The following is a 14,563-nucleotide window of genomic DNA, read 5'->3' on the forward strand; positions in this document are numbered from 1 at the left end:
TGGACTGCAGCCCACCAGGCTCCTCTGTCCATGGGATTTCCCAGGCAAGAATTCTGGAGTAGGTTGCCATTTCCTCCTCCAGAAGATTTTCCCGACCCAAGGATGGAAACCATGTCTTCTACATTGGCAGGTGGATTCTTTACCACTGAGCCACCAGGGAAGCCTATTAAAAAAAAGATTAGCTATTGTTAATTAATTAATTAAATTTTATTAGACAGGGTAATGGCAAATTTAGAGCTTCCCACAGGGCGCTAGTGGTAAAGAATCTGCCTGACAACGCATGAGACATGAGAGGCAGGGCAATCCCTAGGTCAGGAAGATCCCCTGAAGGAGGAAATGGCAATCCACTCCAGTATTCTTGCTTGGAGAATCCCATGGACAGAGGAGCCTGGCGGGCTATGGCCCATAGGGTGGCAAAGAGTTGGACGTGACTGAAGTGACTTAGCACACACAATGGCAAACTTGTCTAAGACTTTGTTCTCCTGTTGATTAACATTTGAGCTGTTTCCAGTTTGGTGTTATTAATGAACAACTTTGAATATTTGCACAGCAGTTGCTCTAGGGTACACATTTAGGAGTAGATGACTGAGTCATAGGATATGCGGATCTTCCTATTTCCAGATAATACCAAACCGTTTTTCAAAGCGAGTGATTCAGTTTATAGTCCCACCTCCAACACTTGATACACTCATGTAAAATTTTACATCTGGTATGTAATGACAGCATTGATTTTAATTTGCATTTCCATGATTACTGATGAGGGGAGCATTTTTGATTTCCTCTTTTGTTAAGATCCTGTTTAAGTCTCTCGTCCATTTTCTTATGGGTTGATAAGTCTTTTTCTTGATTTGTGAGAAATTGTCATGCTGTTTGGAAACCAGTGCTTTGTCTGTTGCAAGTACTTTTTAAAAAATTTATTTTATTGAAATATAGTTGATTTACAATGTCATGTTAATTTCTGCTGTGCAGCAAAGTGATTCAGTTATACATACATGCATTCTTTTTATATTCTCTTCCATTATGGTTTATCACAGGATATTGAGTATAGTTCCCTGTGCTATACAGCCGGACCTTGTTGTTTATCCATTCTATATATAATAGTTTACATCTGCTAATCCCACACTCCCAGCCTACCCCCCGCTCCTGTCCCCTTGGCAACCATAAGACTTTTCTCTATGTCTGTGAGTCTGTTTCTGTTTTGTAGTATTGCAAGTATTTTCTATTGGTCTACTTTTTCTTTGGCTCTAACTATGGCATCTTTGGATGAATAGAAAATCCTTACTCTTAAGTAAGCAAATTTATGAATCTTTTCTGTAATGGTAGTGCTTTTCGTGTCTTGTTTAAGAAATGCTGCCCTGTCTCAAGGTCTTGAATGTGCTTTCCTGTATTATCTTATAAAAACTTTCTAGTTTTCCTTTGTATACTTAGGTCAATTCCACCTGGAATTAAGTATTGTGTATGAGCTGAGATATGAGTGCAATTTCAGTTGGTTTTTTCCCTACACAGATACTCAATTTTATTAGCATCATTTATTAACAAATATGTTCTTTCCTCACTGCTCTGCAGGCCACCTCTGTCATGTAGCAAGTATCCTCATGTGCAGGTCTGCTTGGGGGCTCTTTATTCCGTTCCTGTTACAGCAAGCCCTCTCACTTTATTCTCCTGATTCAGTAGTGTGTTACAACTTGGCCCTTTACCTTGAGAATGTGCTTATCAAGCTACACACACACACAAGCTAAAAACGAAGTAAAACAAAAAACAGTTTTCTTAATCAGTATACATCTCAAGATCTAACTGGGGTTAAAAAGAATGAAATAATGCCATTTGCAGCAACATGGATGGACCTAGAGAGTTTCAAACTGAGTGAAGTGAGCGGAACAGAGAAGGAGAAATATCGTCTGACATCCCTCATATATGGAATCTAAAAAGAAATGATTACAAATGAACTTACCAAACAGAAAGAGACTCACAGACTTAGAAAACAAACTTAGGGTTGCCAGGGAGAAGCAATAGTAAGGGAGTTTGGGATGGTCATGTGTACACTGCTATATTTAAAATGGATGACCAACAAGGACCTACTGTATAGCACATGGAACTCCGTTCAGTGTGGCAGCCTGGATGGGAGGAGAGTTTGGGGGAGAATGGATACATGTATATGTATGGTTGAGCCCCTTAGACTCAAATTTGACTTAGAATTTTTCACCTGAAACTATCATAACCTTGTTAATTGGCTATACCCCAATACAAAATAAAAAGTAAAAAAAAAAAAAAAGATCTAACTGGAGGGTAGGGGGCAGGGGCTTTTTCTTTTTCCAGATGGAGGGGAACAAAGAAGCCTGTAGATTGAGTTGTGTCTTTTTTATTTGACAAGCTGTCTTATTCTAGGAACATCATTATGGGGCTGAAAACAACAGTCAGAGAGGCAGACTGTTGAGGACAGAATCATTGAGGACAGTCAGAGCACATCTCCTGAATCCTTTGTCCTTCTGGATGCTGCCGCTCCATCAGCCTAACTTGGGCTTCTTTTGGGAGTCAACCAAAAGCACCCTAACTTATCCATAAGCTGTCTTAAATTCGAGGTTTCCCAGGTGGCTCAGTGGTAAAAAATTTGCCCGCAATGCAGGAGACGCAAGTTCGACGCTTGGGTTGGCAAGTTCCCCTAGAGAAGGAAATGGCAACCCACACCAGTATTTTTGCTTAGGCAATTCTATGGACAAAGGAATCTAGCGAGCTACAGTTCCATGGGGTCACAAAAGAGATGGACAGCACTGAGGGACTAAACAACAACAGCACTTCTTAAATACAGACTTGAATGCATGAACGAGTGAAGAGGCCTCTTCATGAAAAGAAAAACAACTGTTACAAAAATATGAATTTTACTCCATAGAAAGGTAATATATAATAAAAAAAATAATAATAATGATAATGATGATAGTTACAGCTAACATCTGCCAAGCCAAGAGCGGTGTTAGGAAATTGACAGATAATATATCATTACATTTATGACCTTATTCAATGGTTATGACCTCCCAGTGCTAGTATGTTCCCAGGACAGAGATGTTAACTAACTCTCCCAACGTTACACAGCTAATAGGTTTCAATGGTAGGCTTGTCTGGCTCCAACACACTTATCAACTGCTCTTTTGACTTAGAAGTTTTTATTAAGTAGGGAATATTAAATGCTTCCAGAAAAGTAAGTTTTCAGGAAAAGGGGAATTCTCCTTCACTGTAGGTAGAAACATAAGTGGATGACCTTTCTAAAGAATGATTTGGTAGTTGTATTAAATACCTGAAAATGTTTAGTCTTTTAAACACTAATTCTACTTTTTAAAAATGAGTGGTACTCTCAAATAAAGATTTATAAGGATGTTCATAGCAGCAAAATTTTTAGCAGTAAAAACGGAGTTTTGATTAAGTAAATGTTAGAAACTAAAACACTATTACAGCTATTAAGAACAATGCTTTAGAGTTTTTAAGGACAAGAAAAAATACACTATCTTAAGTGAAAGAAGCAGTACAAAAATGATATTCACAGCAGGGTTTCTTTTACATGTATTATTTAAAAGTCAAGAAGGATATACTGTAAAATGATAGTAGTGATTATCTCTGCAGGGTGGGATTATGGATAATTTTTCTTCTTTTACTTTTCTGAAATTTTCAAGTTTCAGCCATGAACTTCCAGAGTATTTTATCAATGAAAATTTCAAAGGTCTTAAAAAATAGAACAGGGAAATGAACCTGATGAATTCACCAGTGACTTTAACAATTTTCAATACAGGCCAGTCTTGTCTATGATCCTCTTTCCCACTTCCTCTCTTGGTTTATTTTGATGCAAATCTCAAGCATCATATTTCACTTGTAAAATTTTATTATGTTTCTTTAAAACACAGACTCCTATTTAAAAGCCACAACCACAGTATCATTGTCATGCCTAAATTAAAAAAAAAAAATCCTTGATATCATCAAATATCCAGTGCTTGAATTTCCTTGATTTTGTTAAAATTATGTTTCACATTAAAAAAAACAAACAAACATGTTCTTGGGTTTTACCTTATATGCACGTGCATACTCACATGCAATTTGTTTATCTGAAAATTGAGATCCACTGTGTTAGGTTGATATAGCTCATGGAACAGAGCAGAATTCTGCAGAGCCCCTCCAAGCACAAAGGCCCCTCCATGTCTCCTGCCTCTTGTCTGTGGAAAAGCTGGTCTCCCGGGCTTCCCGGTGTCACAAAAGTGCTCAGTATCAAGCAACTAATGATTAGGACAATAGAGTCACAGAATCCTTCAGCATGAGTTGTTTGTACAGATTCTGTAACTGTCATCACAGGGAAAAAGCTAACTGCAGGATGACCAGACGGCAGCCATGACTTAAGCTGCTCCATCTTGAGCAGTACTGAATCTCTGGCTAGCACAATCCCAAGAACTGGCCTTAAGAGAACAGGATTAACACTACTGCTCATAATTATCTGTATCTTTTTGGACATCAAAATAGTTATAACTTGCTCAACCCGTATATGTAAGCAGGCAGCTGAAAGTGTCAGCACAGAGAGGCTTACAGACCCATGTCAACATCTTGCACGCTGAGAATATGGTGCCCGATCTTACCCACTCCAGTATCCTTGCCTGGAGAATTCCATGGATAGAGGAGCCTGGCGGGATATGGCCCAGAGGACTGCAAAGAGTCAGACATGACTGAATCAACTTAGCAAGCACGCATGCAAGCATGAAGTTGTCATTCACTCACTAAATCATGTCCGATCCTTTGTGGCCCCATGGACTGTAGCCCACCAGACTCCTCTGCCCGTGGAATTTTCCAGGTAAGAATACTGGAGTGGGGTGCCATTGCTTCCTCCAAGTTATCTTTCTGCCCTAGGGATTGAACTTGAGTCTCTTGTGTCTCCTGCATTGCAGGAGGATTCTTTTTTCTTTTGTGGATGTGCTGGGTCTTTGTGGCTGCGCTGGTTTTTCTCTAGTTGCAGACAGCGGGGGCTACTCTCTAGCTGCTGTGCTTGGGGGCTTCTTATTGTAGCGGATTCTCTTGTTGCGGAGCACAGTCTCTAGGGCACAAGGGCTTCAGTGGGGCACATGGTTGGGGCACATGGGCTCAGTAGTTGTGCCTCCGGGGCTCCAGAGCACAGGCTCAATAGCTGTGGCAAGTGGGCTTAGCTGTTCTGCGGCATGTGGGATCTTCCTGCATCAGGGATCGAACCCATGTCTCCTGTGCTGGCAGGTGAATTCTTTACCACCATTAACCCACCCTGGTGGCTCAGACAGTAAAGCATCTGCCTGCAATGTAGGAGACCTGCGTTCGATCCCTGGGTCAGGAAGATGCCCTAGAGAAGGAAATGGCAACCCACTCCAGTACTCTTTCCTAGAAAATCCCATGGACAGAGGAGACTGGTAGGCTACAGTCCATGGGGTTGCAAAGAGTGGAACACACTGAGCGACTTCACTTCACTAAACCACCAGGGCAGGCCTGGCAGGTGGATTCCTTACCATTGGCACCACCTGGGAAGGCCCCTTCATCCATAATTCCATAGAGATGGAACGATGTTCTGACAAGTGGGGCTTTATAAGCAGCTTTTTGCAGAGAAGAGCTCTCTGCAGGAGGCCCCTTTTGTATTGTCACTTTATCAAAGCTACTGTAACTAACCTTAAACCAGGCATCTCCAGCCCAAGCTGCCATTCAAATCTTTTGATCACAAAATACTTTGCCTAAACTGTTAGTTCTTTCCATTCATCAGAGTGAAATTATTAACAGATATTATTAACAGAAGTAGAAGTAATTAACAGATGAACAGATCTCTTCCCCAGCTTCCCCTTCTCATGAATAAACTGTGTGAATGAGACAGCATGTAAATTAGGATCAGGAGGAGTTGACAAGCCTGCACAGGAGCCTGGACACAGTGGGAGGTAACGATGAGTCCGATTCCCTGTCTTAATGATTAGCTGAAATCACTTCCCCATCTTCCCTTTGAAAACTTTAGTGGCCAAGCAGAATCTTCAGAGTTGGTTTTAGGACACAATCCTGTCTTCTCCCCAGAATGCTGGCTTTTTAATTAAAAGTAACATTTGCCATTTCGACCAACACTCGCCTCTTGAATATTGATTTTCTAGTGGTGGGCAGTTGGACTTGAGTTCAGTAACATCATATCTCTTTTACTTATAGGTTCTCCTTCCATCTCGTTTATTATTATTTTTTTCATGCAATATTTTGTTTGCTTTGTAGAGGTTCCCATAAGCTCTATTTTGTATCTTTGTAATGTTCCTCCTCTGTTTCCTGTAAGTTCTTCATTAGGTCTAAAGGGCTGATTAGATTCAGAGGTTTTTGTGTTGTTTTTTTTTTTTGCTTCATTTTTGTGGTGGGGTCAGGGGAGGGAATAGAGCAATTTCACAGTTGGTAGTGTTTACTTCTATTAGGCAGATCCAAAGTCTGGTTGTCTTTCTTGTGATGTTAGCTGCCATTTATGATCATTGCTACACCCATAAATCATTAGTTATTGTGAATTAGTGATGTTCTATCACTCCTTTTCCATTTATTAGCTGGAATACTTCTGTAAGAGAATCTTCCCTTCATCAGTTATTTGACTACACTTTGGAACAGATCACAAAGGAAAGAGACTGAATACTCAATTCTTTCTCTTTAATGGCCATCTAATTTATAATAATTAGGTGGTTTCCTACTATTCTTTACATGTGACTTATTTTTTTGAGTATCATTGTAAACTTTATGGAGTTAAACATATTTGATGTGTGTCAATCCATTAATCATTTTAGCAGATTGATGATTAACTTGCCCCACTTTTAGCAAGTGGGAGACTCTTAATGTTGACTTCTGAATACTTTTGACCCAGCACCCATAGTTTTCAATAACATCCAGGCTTTCTGGAATGACGAGATATTCTGGGATCATCTTCTATATTTCCATCCCCATATCTGAAATGAGACACAGAAACTACCCTTTGTGGAATACTGCTAAACAGACAAGCAAATAGAGAAAGTGTGAGGAGGAGGGTATATACTCAAAAGACTGCATGGTGGAGCTTACTTCTGAGAATTAAACCACATTTTTAAAAGTTAGTGTTTCTTTTGCTGATTTCAAAAGGATTTTATTCTCTATGGAAATTTTAAAAATAGAAAAGCGAACAGAAGAAAATAAAACCCACCTGCAATCCTATAATCCAGAGACAATTTCCACGAAGTTGGTTTATTTCCTTCCAGGCTTCTAAGGGGCATTTCAATTGCTCTTTTGTGCTAGTAGACACCACCAGGGACTTGCCTGGGGTCTCTTAGCAATGAAGCGAGAGAATCTACTCTGGAAGTCAGCTGCTGAATCCTGAACTTCACTGTGCTCCATGGGCAGAAGAAACAGAGGGGCTCTCCCCTCCCCCACTATTACTTTACATATTTGTCTATAAGGCATTATAAAAAAAACCCTTTTTTGAATTTGTTACAATATTGTTTCTGCTTTCTGTTTTGATTTTTTGGCCACGAGGCATGTGAGACCTTGGCTCCCCGACCAGGGATAAAATCCATAACCTCTGCACTGGCAGGCAAAGTCTTGACCACTGGAAAACTGATTGCAAAATTAAAAAAAAAAAACAACAAACTCTGTCTACTACCAAACTATGGATTTCTCAGCAGTACAGGGGCATCATTTTATTTACATCAGTATTCTCAAAACAAGGTCTGGTGTTTGAGAGTGGCTCAGTACCTGGATCACAGCAGACCTCCAGTAACTCTTCCTTCCAGGCAGTGAGGCGGAGAAAACTCCGTCTCCACGGCCTCTCACGGACCCGCATTGCAGGTGTCCTAGATTTTCCTAGACTGACCTGGTTTTCTCCCAGAGAAACAGTTTGTAGCACCGCAGCATTTGAGAAACAGGATATCTTCTTCAAAGCATGATGTAGGAATGGGAGAGGGTGTAACCTTTCAGACATCCCCTGGTGAGGCAGCCCCCTTCAGCCCGTCAGTGTTCCAGAGAAGGGAGCTACTGTGAGCTGTTAGCAGCCAACACTCATGGCAGTTGAGTGATGGGCATACTGGCTGGTCAAGGGAACTGGACACTAACCGTGTGTACCACACCACCTAAAATTATCTACCACCAGAAGCATTTAGTTTAGAAAGTGCGGTAGTTGAGAAACTCTGGGTATACAGGATGGCATTGGAATGCAGTGCCTTAGGTGGTGTTTTGTGGAATGTTTGGAGGAATGGGGACTAGATGGAAGTCTAGTCATGGGATGTGTGTGGAGCTTGACAATGCTTGTGGTGATCCGCATGGAGAGGAAGAGAAAGATGGGAAAGGTTATAGAAGGACGTGTCAAAAGAGACTTCCCTGGTGGTCCAGTGGCCAAGATACCACATTCCCAATGCAGGGAGCCCAGGTTTGATCCTTGGTCAGGGAACTAATCCCACATGCTGCAATTATGACCCAGCATAGCCAAATAAATAAATAAGTAAGTATTTAAAAATAATAAAAAAGAAGGAAGTATCAAGAGACTGAGTGAGTAACGAGGGGTTGAGAAGAATGAAGGGAAAGGATGACTTGGGTTAGAACCTGGGGGCCTGGGAGGAAGCCAGCTTTGTTCTTCTGTCGAGACATAGAGAGCAATTCTCCAGTGTGAATGGTTGTGTAAATATCCTCTTTTCTTTTGTCTGGAATATCCATTGTTAAAAAGTAAGGATTTGCTGCCCCCCAGATTTTAGCAGGGCTACCCAGGTGACAGAACCCGCTTGCCAATGCACAAGATGTAAGAGATGCAGGTTTGATTTCCGGGTTGGGAAGATCCTCTGGAAGAGGACATGGCAACCCACTCCAGTATTCTTGCCTGGAGACTCCCATGGACAGAAGAGCCTGGTAGGCTACAGTCTATGGGGTTGCAGAGTGTTGGACACGACTGAAGCGACTTAGCATGCAGGACAGATTTTAACAAAAGTAGCAGACTAGGTGATGGTCAAAACCCATCTGCCTCGTCTTCCTACAGAAATGGCAACCCATCCACCTGCCCAACAAGCAGGATAAGGCCAGGGGGTCAGGAACTCTCAGCAAAGCCGTAAGACTTTCTCCTCTTTCAGGATTGAATTAGTCCTATACAGTGAGTCACATTTCCAGGTGCCTTTCTGGCCAGAGGGTCCTCGCTTTCTCCGTTCCCCCCCCACTTCCTGGCAACAGAAGAGTGGTGTGAGATTTAATTTTTTAAGAAGACTAAAAAAGACACAAAGATCCCCAGTCTCCGTCTCACGTGAGCCAAGATCTTCTTTGGGTGAAGAGGGTCAGTGCAGACAAAGGCGCTCTCATCACTTGCATTGCTTCTCTCTCTAATTATAGAAAGTATTTAGCTATTGTTCCCTAATTGCTTGCTGCAGTTGGGTTTCAGCATTGTTTTTTTTTTTTGACAAAAGCCTAGTTTCTAATGGGTTCTTTTTTTTTTTTTCCTGTCTTGGTCCACTGCCATATCAGCCCCTGGCTATTCCATTGGAGAACTGAAGGAGGTGGTATGGGATTTCTGGAGAAGCCACTTTAACTCATCTAATTGTTCTGATGGCTTCCTCCCTCTTCCTCCCAGTTGCCTAATAGAGAAAGACAGTTAACCTTTACTGAGCATCTCTTTAGAATGTGCCAGGCATTGCATAGATTGTAATATTCAATCCTTGAAGCAAGGCTGAGAGGCAGATATTACTTTCCTCAATTTGCCAATGAGGACTGACATAGGAAGTTCTTACAGCCTGTAAGTGACTGGGTCAAGGTTCAAACCCAGTGAGTTTGAACTGGGATTCCAGCCTAGGTCTGTCTGTCCTACCCATGTCACCTCCCTCAAAAGAGCCCAACAGTTTTTTTTTTTTTAAATAGACTTTGGCTAATAGAATATTGCTACTGATGTTACCACCACCGAAGGAGAATCGGGCAATCTTGCCCACTCACCTGAGAGTGCCTATTTCTAGGCTCTCTGACTTGGTAAGGATGCCTGTGGGACTCCGAAAGGAGGTCTGGCATTCTTATGTTGGTTTATGACACGTGGAGAGATGGTGGCAATGATAAGGAGGAAAGCCATCCCACGCTCAGGGGCTGCAGCAGTCAGGGTCCTGTGGGAAACAGATGGCACATGGGAGGGTTTAAATCCAGAGCGCTGAACGAATGGACTGCTTCGAGGAGGCATGGATTTTAAGGGGAAGCAGCTGGGCACTAGTCGAGCAGGAAGCCATCGTCATCCCTAATCATCCCTAAATCTAAAGGGGCGTGGGATCGGAGTGGTGTTCCTGCAGCCCGGTGGGAACTGGGGCCAGGGCAGTAGTGCTCCATGGGAGATGTATCAGGAGAGGAGTCCAGCCACTGTAACAACGCAGACAGCAAGGGCAGGAGCACATGTGGAGGGTGTGTCTGTGTGTGCGGACACAGGGTCTCTCTCTCCTTTGGCCTCCAAGCCTCCTGCTCACACTTGCCACTGGCTGCACTCAACTGGAAGACAGAGGGCAGGTGAGCCCTGGGGATGCAGCCTGTACTGGTCAGCCTCGTGGGCACGGGCAGGGCAGAGAAGGGCGGAGAGAGGACCTTGGGGAGGACCCAGAGGCTGGGCAGCACAGGGGCTTACTCATGCCTGCCTTCCCTGTCAGTCTATCGGGATAGGACATTGCTTACAGACTCAAAGAATCATGGAATGTGAATGATGGAAGAGCCCTTAGAATTCTGCCCATAGAATCCCTTTATTTATAAAAGGGGCTTCCCTAGCCAGCTCGGATGGTAAAGAATCTGCCTACAGTGCAGGACACCTCAGTTTGATCCCTGGGTCAGGAAGATCCCCTGGAGAAGGGAATGACAAGCCACTCTAGTATTCTTGCCTGGAGAATTCCATGGACAGAGGAGCCTGATGGGATACAGTCCATGGAGTTGCAAAAAGTCGGACACAACTACAGGACTGACACTTTGCTTTACAAAAGAGGACACTGAATCCCAGGGAGGGGAAATGACAGGCCCAAGGTCAATTGCTAATTAGCATAGGCAGGACTGGAACCCAGCTCTCTAGCTCCCAGTCCAGCATACCTCTTAATTTGAGACAGTTGGTAATAAAGGATTACTGCTGAGACAACTTGCCTTTCTCCTGATAAAACAGCTCAAAGGTCTCGGGGTGTATTTTACTTTGACCCCAGACATTTGCCTCAAATGATTCCCTCTCTAAATAGATCTGTGATCATCGTGGGTTGCCTATTCCAGAGACTGGGCTCTGGAGTCAGACTCATGGGTTGGAGTCCAGCTCTGCCCTTCCACATGACCTTGGACAAGTTGCTTAACTTGTTGAGCCTTAGTTTGCTCAATTATAAAATGGGGACAATGATGATATCTATGTCATGTATCATGATGATTATATGAGAAAATGTCTGTACTTAAAGCACTTAGACTACCATCTGGTAATAATAAGTGCTTTATAAATGATAGCATATGTGTGTGTTTATAGAATATCTATTAGACTATATAGATGTATATGGGAAATATATATAGTCCAATAAATAGAATTGGAATTCTGCTTAAGAATTTATATGCTTTTTTCAACCTTACTGAGCTATATCAGCTATTTTTTCACAAGGAATTTTTCTTCTCCCTTATGACAGATAAGAAAAGTGAAGGGTATGTCAATTAGATTTCAATAAAGCTGGAGGAAAAAAAACCCGAAGAGCCTGGGTGACGTGCTTTATGTGGGATTTCTCAGCCAGTCAGAGGCAGATAAGAAATCCCTGTTCTCCATATCACTGCAGCCCCCAGGTTGGAAATTAATTCCAGATTACTTATCTTGACTTATTTCCTCCCAGGTATTAAAGAAAATCCCTTTCAACCTTCCATCAAGTTCAGGCCAGTTTGACCACCTCATGGGGCAGGCCAAGCAGGTTTCTGCCCTTCCAGTCTACTACGTAAGTTTTTATGGATTGGCTTGCTGATCCTCTGGCAAATGCTAAAGTGTCCTCAGGGGTAGCTGGCTCCTGACCTTCGGCTCTGGGTCTGAGTCAACTTCCTTTGTTCTACTGGAACATTCTATCCTGGACAGGTGCCAACACAAGCTTCAGGCCAATAGCCCATGCCTCCTTCTGCTGCTGCTTCTGTGGACAGACTCCTGCGGGCCTTGCTCCTCTCTGAGATGCTGCTGGGAGCTAATGCAGCTTTTCTGCCTCCTTTACCACGGACCCTAAGCCCCCTTGTTCCTTCCTCTGCAAGGCTCTTTTTTCATTGCCTTAAAGAAGAATCTTGCACTTGGTTTCTCTTGCTTTTCCTCTGGTTGGCTATGGGATGCTTTCTCACAGATGGTCCACCTCTGGGATAAGCCACACAACATCCCAAACGAAAACCTCTCTTGGACGGCTTTTAATCAGTAAATACTCAATATGCCAACCCAGGTTGTGCTGTCCCAGAAATGCACCTGGGACTCTGGCAGGTTCTGGGAAGAGTTAGTTGCTTCTCTTAATGGTTTTGGTTGCTCAGTGCATTTTCCACTTAGTTTCTCTGTTCATATCCCATGTCAATTTAAAACCCTTCAATGTGGGAACTCCCTGGTGGTCCAAGGCTTAGGGCTCTGCTCTTCCACTGCAGGTGGCATGGGATTGATCCCTAGTGGGGGATCTAAGGTCCTGCATGCTGCATGGTGTGGCCAAAGGAAAAAAACCCCGAAACAAACAACAACCACCACCAAACTTTCTACAGCAGAAACCAACATAATATTGTAAAGCAATTATCCTCTAATTAAGAACCCCCCCAAAACCCCACAAAATGAACAAACAAACAAACAAAAAACAACCTTCAATGGCTCCCTAGTGCACTTGGACTAAAACCCAAACTGAGGAGCCCTCCAAAGGCCCCCTGCGGCCCAGCCCCTGCCTGCATCTCTTACTTCCTCCCACACCAATCTCTCTGTTTAGTTGCACTGGGTCCTTCCTGTTCCTCAAACGTCCCAAGCTCTTTTCTACCCCTGGGCTTTTGTGCTTATTGTTCCCTTTGTTTGGAACTGCGTCCTCATCTTCCTCATGGCTGACTTCCTCATCCACTGGGTTGTGACTTCCTCAAAGAGGCCTTGTGTGACTACTCTATCCAAAGACATAATACCAATTGAATCCAGTTACTCTTTACTACACCCCTCCTCCCCACTCTGCTTTCTTCCTTCACAGGGTTTATTACATCATGCAACTATCCCGTATGTTCTTTGCTAGTCTATTGTCTGTCTCCTTCTCCGTCTCAGCCAAATGATGCTCTGGGAGGGCAAGGACCTTGCCTGTTTTGTTCATTATTATATTTTCAGCACCTACCGTGCATCACCCAGTGCCAACTGTGTATCAAGCACTGTGGACCAAAATCCCTGCTCTTATGGAGCTTATATTCTAGTGGAGGAGACAGAGAACGGTCCAAGGCTTAGGGCTCTTAAACAAATGAATGATGTAATTTCAATTACTGATGAGTACTTGAATAAATAAAACAGTGTAAGGGGATAGAATGTGCCTGAGGGAATGCAGACGGGTGGTGGTAGTTAGATAAAAGTGATCAGGAGAGGAGGTGTTGGAAGAGAGAACAGATTGCTGGGACAGGGCAGACCTTTGAAATTATGGGGGGACAGCAAGTGTAAGGGCCTCAAGGCAGCAGCCAGATTGAGGGCTTGAGGAATAAACAGGAAGCTGGTGTGGCTAGAGTGTGATGTGAGCTGGGGGAGAAGGGTGGGAAACAGAGGCTGGAGACAGAGGGAGTGGTAAAATAGCCATGCGGAGAAGGGAGGGTTGGGTAAAGAGTTTGCATTTTTTTCTAAGTGTGATGGGCCACATCTGTACAGCAATATTCAATTTCCAAAGCACTCACACTGTCTCACTTGATCCTTATAAGAACCTCTGAGGTTAAGTAGAACAGATGATAGTTAATATCTTTTATCAAGAAGGAAACCACCATTTGATCATTTTATCAAGAAGAAAACAAAGTTCTACCAAATTAGAAAACCTGAGTCACACAGTTCAAACAAGGTTCTTTATTTTTTAAACAAAAATATTTATTTTATTTACTTGGCTTTATTTACTTTATTTACTTTATACTTTACTTTATTTACTTGGCTGCTCCAGGTCTTAGTTGTGACATGTGAACTCAACTCTTAAGTTACTCTTAAGTTTTGGCATGTGAACGCCTAAGTTGCAGCATACGGGATCCAGTTCCCTGACCAGGGATTGAACCTGCACCTCCTGCATTGGGAGCTCGGTGTCTTAGCCACTGGACCACCAGAGAAGTCCCTCATACAAGATGCTTTAAATCAGTGGTGTTTAACCTTGGCTGTGCATGGAAATCCTCTGGGGGAGCTCTCTGCAAAATACTTCTATCTGGGTTCTGTTTCCTGAAAATGGATTTAAGAGGTCCAGGGCATGGCCCAGGAGGATTGTTAAGGCTCTACAGGTGACTCTATGGGGGCTGAAAGCACTGCTCTCAATCTACGCACTTTTCACTACATAAACTGCCAGCTTGACAGAGCTTTTCCACTAAGCTGCCCACTAAAATCATAGGGGAGTTTTCTAAGAATTACAGAGGCCCAGACCCCAGACTAGACTCT

Source organism: Cervus canadensis, chromosome 6 (genome assembly GCF_019320065.1).
Source record: "Cervus canadensis isolate Bull #8, Minnesota chromosome 6, ASM1932006v1, whole genome shotgun sequence".
NCBI classification, from domain to species: Eukaryota; Metazoa; Chordata; class Mammalia; order Artiodactyla; family Cervidae; genus Cervus; species Cervus canadensis.